Below are 7,946 nucleotides of genomic sequence, written 5' to 3'. Positions count from 1 at the left end.
GCCCCTATATCACTGCTGCCATCTTCAGAACAGTGACATTTTGCACTTATCCCCACTGAATGGCTTAAAAACACAATGCAAAACAAAAACAAAACTGTGCATTACTTGCTCATCTCACGGTGTTGCAGCATATATCAAAATTAAAATGTGAAGTCATTAGTTTTTCAGGTACTCACTGACCTAGTGGGAATGGCTATTAATCAAACAGATTATGGGGGGAAAACAGCACTAGCAGAATTTTAAGTGTTACAGTTTCAGCAAGGTGGCTGTATATTTGCACAGAGACTGGTTTTTCAACCACAGCCAGCCAGAGGACAATAAGAACATGAACATAACCTGGAATTTAACCATTTCTTCCACCTTTCCCAGGCAGCCAGTCAATCTACAGCTGTGCCTACACCAGCCACCTCACCCATAATTCTTCACTAGCATTGAGCAAGGGTGGAAGAAAGGCCTCGGGCATTTTATAACAATGGTTAAAAAAAAGTCTGAGCCTCCCTGCAGCTACATCTTCCATCACTGCTACCACTGGTGGAGATTTACAAATTCACACCTCACTGCACCAGCCTGGGATCCCTCACCCTAGGGGACAGGGAAGAATTCATCCTCAAGGAGGGCAGATGGTGCTGCCACTACACCCCTCCTTTTGAGTTTTCCCTCTGCAAGTTGAGGGGAGCAGATTTACTTTACAGTCAGGGCTCCACAGGCATTTCGCAAACAGAAGCTACTGTGGGGAAAAAGAACTAGGTGGCCTTCTTTATGGCAGCCAAAGTAACACCGAAGGCCCAAGTTCAGGCCCTCTGACAGAAGCTGACTATACAGACTGCCTTTACATAGAACAGTACAGGCCAGGGCCTGAACAAAACTAAGCTGTACAAGCCCCTGTCAAGGCTATGACTAGAGGAGGGGGAAAAGGGGGGGGAGGGAGCAATGCAAAAGGCTTAGCAACATAACTGCTTGTTTATGAAAAACATGATAGGCAGTTATGTTTCACAACAAGCGGCTATCTGTAACAACATAATAACTGCTTGTTTATGAAAGATAATGGCTTATATGACGAAATTGTTTCTAGTAAAGGCCAACTTCCCCTATAGTTCCAGCTATCTGCCAATCAGCCAATCATATATCATCTTTGGGCGTCCCATGCCCTTAACCAGAGAAACCGGAAAAAAAACAATATGTACCCTGACGAAAACAACACTCCAACCGGTGCCAAGTACCACCCATGTTGGAAACCCCCCACGCAATAGGCACCCAATTCTCGTAAATAATGAGGGAGCTACCAGGAAAAAGGGACAGACCCCAACTCTTATTTTCGCATAAACGACACATTATTTGTACTATGCTTGCGGTTTGAGCGAATAAAGCAGCCTGTGTGCTGTGCTAGGTGTGGTAGTTTTCGGACTATTACCCCAACGCGTTGGTATGTTTTGCAATAAACTGGCCTCAGGCTTGAGTCTGAACTAAAATCAATGCGTGGGTGACTTTTTCCACGACACTACCAAGGTCATGAGTTAAATCAACATGTACTCCTGCTACATGTCCCGCCCCCACAGTCAGCACTGCCAGTTTTGGGACAGCAGTGAGATCCTACGGGTTCCCTTTCCCTGCAAGAGGAGGTGATTGGCTTCTTCACTTCTTTCCCTTCCTAATGCCCCCAAATTGTTTGGTCTATTATATAAAAACCACACTCACAGCCAATAAAGTCAACAGGCTGCTGCCATCAGAAAACGCAAATTATTTTTGTTTACCTGCCTCTTTGGAAATGGAAATAAGGAGACACATGGACTAAATACAAGATATTTATCTTTTATTAGTTTATTTGTCATTTTCAGTACAGTTTGGTAGTTAACAAGTGCCAGTGACTGGGAGCATTCAAAATCTGAAACACATGATACTTCCGTTTCTTTAACTACCCATAGAACAGTTCAACGACAGCCTTCCCAATCTACTACTTGAGGGAGAAAAGCACATGGAAAGGACAGGATTCCATTTTACCTGATGGAAAAGGGATGTCCCATAGTTGTGGATACTTATTCCCAGTTTTTCCAGCTTGCAATGGTCTCTAGTGTGCACCCATCCTTCTCACCTGGAAGGATAGCATTTACATTATGGGAATGCTTAAAAGACACAACCAAGTTGGGCCCCATTGTTCTGGGCACTAAACAAACAAATAGATGCAGTCCTGGGTATAAGTCTTAAGAACCAGGAGTCCAGAAGAGGACTGTTTTTCAATGGGAGCATTTAATATTTCTAAGTCAACATGCACCTGGTTTTTGGTAACTCCAACCATCCACAACTCCCATCAATTTCCAATGGTGTTGTGGACCCTCAACACCTCTGAAATGAGGCCCTGTAAATATTAGGCTTCTTAATTAAACAGCTTTCACAAAGTTACTATGTTAAGTCTATAGTGGAGATGAACATAAAATTTCCATCAGATTTTATTGAGACAAGTTTTTTATTTAACAGGCTTCATTTTGTGATAGGCTATAAAGTTCTCAGAGGTTAAACTTGTGTCGTCATGACTATTTGGCACAGGGGCTTGGGTACAAAAACCAAGTGCAGAAGACAAGATTGAGTACACTTCATTTTGGACTATAGTAAATGAAAGCAAATATCATTTCTTCCCCAGTTTCACAACACATCTCCCTAAATACATCAATGCATAGAAGATAAAGGTGGAAAAGACCTATTAGAATATCCAGGTGGTCTCCTTGCCAATCTCCGATTATTCTCTACAGTACATGGTCCAATGCTTTGCCTGGCCTAGTCTTAAGTGCTAGTGCTTCCACCTCTTCCCTTACAAAACTATCCATAATCCAAAAGTGTCTCACAATCCAGAATTTTTTCCTACAATTCTGCAAGTTTCCCTCTCAATTGCATAGTTCTATTCTTGTGCACCACAATATATAAACTCATCTCAAATAATTGTTAACTCACGTCACCTCCTCCTTAGCTGTCATTTGTAAAAGCTAGACACATTTACCTTTTAATCCAAGTCACACCTCTAGCACCCTAATCATTTGTACTGTCCTTCTCTAAACTCCAACCAGTTTGCTGGCTCTGAGCTGTCTAAAAGTGAAAAGGCCATTTCCAGGTGCAGCTGCACTGGAGATGTATAAGAAAATGTTACCTTCAGCTTCTTGGGGTATGTCCAGACTACCCGGTGTATCGGTGGGTAGCTATCGATTTATCGGGGATTGATATATCACGTCTCGTTAAGACGCAATATATCGATCCCTGAACGCGCTCCCCATCGACTCCGGAACTCCACCGGAGCGAGCAATGGTAGTGGAGTCGACGGGGGAGCCGCAGCCGTCGATCCCGCGCCGTGAGGATGGGAGGTAAGCCAGAATAAGATATGTCAACTTCAGCTAGAAGTTGCGTATCTTACATCGACACCACCCCCCCCATAGTGTAGACCAGGCTTGATGTGTCTCTATATGCAGCCCAAATTGCACTGGCCTTTTTAATTTTTTTGCAACCACATCACATTAGAAAAACCTCGGTTGTAGTGATGCCCATCATGACTTCCAAGCCTCTTCCAACATTCCTGTTTTTCTCTGCATATTTTTTAATTGTTGCTCCTCAAGGATATTTAGCTAGACTAAGTTCTTTGGGATACAGGTTATTTTTTACTACGTGTTTGCACTGGGTCAAATTTTTAAAGTGCAAGTGACTTAGACGCTCAAGTCCCACTGATTTCCATTGAAACTTCAGCTCCTAGGAGCCAGTCTCTTTCGGGACTTAAGTTCTGGTGAAAGCTTTTCCCTTTAGTGTACAGTACAATGGGAACCCAATCTGAGTTGTGGACTCTGTTAGGCACTATGCTAATGCAAATAATAAAATTGTTGGTGTTTGATATTAATTTTCTGTATTTCTAACTTATGTTCCATTGGGTTGTGTGTCCACTCCCCATTAATCTTATGATCTCAAGCAGTGCCTGCCTCTCAATAAGAAACAGGGTTCAGATTGCTTCTCGTCTGCTAGAAAACTATGTTCTGCACCATAGCTTCGTCCTGCAGAACTCTGGAATCTTTTGCTATTGCTCAATACCCAACAGATACCTGGGCAGTTAGAATACTGCATGAATTCTTGCGGTCTTCCTGTTTTGAATGTCTGTAGTAGATGCCCACAGTTCTGTTAATGCAAGGGGAGATTATCTATACCCAAACAATTCCTTTCATCACACCTGATAACCTGGTGGCACCCTCCCATCTTCTCCTGTACAGATTAGTCTCCTCTTTACTGACATTCTAGTCCTCAGAATTATCCTGAATGTGTGTGCCAACTTCATTATAATTGTCACAATTTAATCTCGGTTTTCTCTGCACCTGATGTTTTTATCCAAACAGCAACTCTATATTCTGCCTTACATTGTATGTTCAGCTCAACCCACAACCTTAGCACTTGCTTTCTGGGGAACACTCAGGGATTCACAGTTTGGGACACACGACACATTTGCTGGGGGGGGGGGGGGGGAAGAACCACATTTCTATAAATAGGAATGCTTCATTTTTCATCTTTTGGACTTACCTTGAACATTGTAGACTCCTACTGCCCAGTGTTGTTTCCACAAATGTAGTTTGGAAATGTGCACGTGCCCATAAGCTAATAACTTGGCTCCTCCATTTGACATTTAGAGAGGACTTACAGAAGAGATCATATCCACAAAATCAGTCATAATGCATATAAATCTTATCTTTGAGACAAGAAACTAAATCCAGATAGTTGATAAAAGGATTAATAGCAGTCCTAATATTTTTCCCAGGACTGCCATGTTCAAACCCCACAGTGATCAGCAACCGTCTAAAAAACACTAGACAGATAAGGTTATAAAATTAACATTGCAGCATCTGAAAAGCTTTTTTGTTCTTTCAATCCTGGTGCGTTCCTTCTGCCTTGTCAATGAATGAGTCTTTGGCACTGGTAATAACCTCTTAATACTGATGAAAAACAAGTGCTGCTTTTGCAACTTGCTAGCTACACATAGCATGCATTTTCTTATTGTCTGATTACCAATTAGAACAATGATTACATCTTTCCTAATCTTGTTGATTACAAATAAAAGGACTGATTAGAGACCTAATTAGAGTGAAGTAACTGACTGAAAACTACTATAACTTATAGTATACTACAATCCTAATTACTACAGTATGGCGAATTTACCTGTGATCTGATTTTGACTGTGTGAATTTTTGCCCCCCCCCCCAGATTATGATCTTAGAACCCTGGAAAATAGGAGTAAAATTGGATATGGTGTTTAGGAGATATGAGGATTTCAATAATAAAAAAAGTGATCTGACTTCTTGAACTAATTTTAGCTCATCATAACTCCAAAATGGGTTGGCCTAGGAACTCATTGTTTTAGCTTGTTGTATCGTAATGAGAAGTGCTGCCTTTGATTAATTCTGAGGAACGTCTTAATGGAAGTTATTCAAAATCCCATCCACATTCCTTTTGCCTTAAATGCAGATTGCCACAATGAGAGAGTGTGGGAGAGAAGGCAGCAGACGGAAAACACAGTGGTGTGGCCTACAGGAAGAAACTCATATGGGGCACTCAAATGCCAGTCTAGGAGGACTGAAAGAAAGCCATATGGCTACATCTACAATGGCTCCTGCTTTCTTTAAGGCCATATGCCAGCAGAGAGCACTAGTGCATCTCTTCACTGAAACGGATCATATTCAGAAAGTTACCCAATGCCCCAAAGAATGCCTTACTTTGACCCCTAGCATAGATGCACGATTACTGTACCTAGAACTACAAACACTAGACGAAAAGTTAAGTGGCTTACATGAGCCACTGCAGGAAGCAGATCACACCTTCATATTGGATACATTTGTACAAAACCAAACCCATGCACTCCACAGCTCGGCAAACAGGAGCAGATTTAAGATGTCTGCAGCCACTGGCTGTGAACTTAGTCCTCATCAAAACCACCTTCATTTGAAAGCCCTGCATTAAAAGTTCTCCATCTTTCTCGTTAAGTACAACAGGTGAAGAGAATGGAAGGTTGGCGGGATACAGGGGTAGAGTTAAGGTTGCTTGAGTGGCCACAGATGTGCATTCCCACACTTCCAAGTTTTCTAATTCTGGCTTTCAAACACTGGTGATTTTACCAAAAGAACTCTCCCTTAAAAAAAAAAAAAAAAAAAAACACCCTACAAAAGGAAGAGCAGGCTTATGTCCTGAGTTCATTACAACTTTTTTCCATGTCCTAGGCTATTTTGTTCTGATAAAATGCATTTTGCAGAGATCAGTTCAAACTTGATCATTCCAATCTCCATTCATTGCTTGACGAATTCTAAATGGTTAATTTCATAGAGCAGCCAAACAAAATGCCAAAATGTTGTTCCGAGTATTTCTTACCTAGTGATCCAGCTGCATTCTCCTCTAACAGGCAAAGTTGCAGTTGACTGTTGGTAATTTGATCAAACTGATCAGGAAAGTTGGGAATGTCTAGTTACCTCAACATATAGTTTTACATAACTTATGGCCAGTAGGCCATAGCTCTGACAGCATGATTGTACTAGGATCCTTTCAAGTTTTAGGGGCAGATTCTCTGCTCCTAACCTCTGCCTTTGCAGCACTCAGGGAGTGCAAATCCACAACAAGTCCCTTGCTGCCAAATCCCCATGTGGGAGAATCTTCAATGTGCAAAGAGTTCCTGTATCTCCCTCTTTGCAGCCCCAATGCAAAGGAAACATCACTTGCAGGGAAGGGGAGCATCTTAAGGGGGATGCCATCCAACAAGATACTGGGGCGATGGCATGGCATATCTTGCACTGCTCCAGATGCAGCTTTCTGTCAACAGGTCTGTTTCCAAAGCGGTCAGTCCAAGCGCTTTCCAAGGCTATCGCAGACTAAATTGACACAAGAGGAAAAAGAGAACAGTTTAGCCAATGGCCATCTCAAACAGATTTACCTGATTGTGGGCCTGATCCAAAGCCCACTGAAGTCAAATTCTACTAACTCCAGTGGACTATGGATCGGGTCCTATGCATGCAGTGACCCTGTGACAGACTGTACCCCTATGTCCATTCTTTTTACATGCCCATGATATATTTTGTACAAAGTATGCCTTGTGAGGTATCATTTGACAACTCAATCTGCTGGACTTTATTGTCCTGGTAAAATAGGTGTATCAACATTGTATGTAAAGTATAAGATTCTACTGTATAACACGGCTGTAACATGCTCCAAGTTTAGAAAAGCAGGCACAAACCAGTTCCTCAGAAACAAAAGACAAACCAGCAACTAAGCCAGGTGGCTTAAGCCAACCAAGTCAAGTGGATTATCACCTAGTTAAGTGACCATTCTTTGGCAGGAAGAAAGGTGTGAGAAGTTTACATATTAGCAATGGAAAACAGCTAGGGGTTCCTGTGTAAACAGATTGGCTGCCCCCTGAACCCCAGCTGGAGATGACCTTCAAGGAGGGGAGAAAGGTATAAGAATAGAGAAACACATACAACACAAATTACCTCTCTCCTCCATTCCTCTATGCTCACGGCAGGAACAACAATGTAAAAGACAACCCAGGTTGGTGATCTGAGGGGACACAGCTGTCCATCTGTCCAGATTGTATCCTGGATAATGTCACAGGTCCTCACCAAGGGCATGGCATATCCATATTCGGTATCCTACAAGTAATCGTGCATAGACAAGGACTATGGGACAACATGGATTCCCTATGTAGTTTCCAGGAAAATAGACTATAGGAACAAAGCCAAATCTCTGGATTTATTTCTTTGCATATTGTCTTTGAAGATCAAGCTATTAAATTGTTAGCAACAATCAAACAGAAGTGATACATACAGCATATACATATACGCACTAATAAAGATGTTCCAGTTTCCCCTTCTTTTCTATACATTATTGATACTTACCCATCTCTGCAAAGTATTTTGAAACCTACAGATAAAAGCTCTATGTACTTTTAA

The sequence above is a fragment of the Chrysemys picta genome, chromosome 12 (genome assembly GCF_011386835.1).
Source record: "Chrysemys picta bellii isolate R12L10 chromosome 12, ASM1138683v2, whole genome shotgun sequence".
In the NCBI taxonomy this organism is placed as follows: domain Eukaryota; kingdom Metazoa; phylum Chordata; order Testudines; family Emydidae; genus Chrysemys; species Chrysemys picta.
This window is presented reverse-complemented; position numbering follows the sequence as displayed.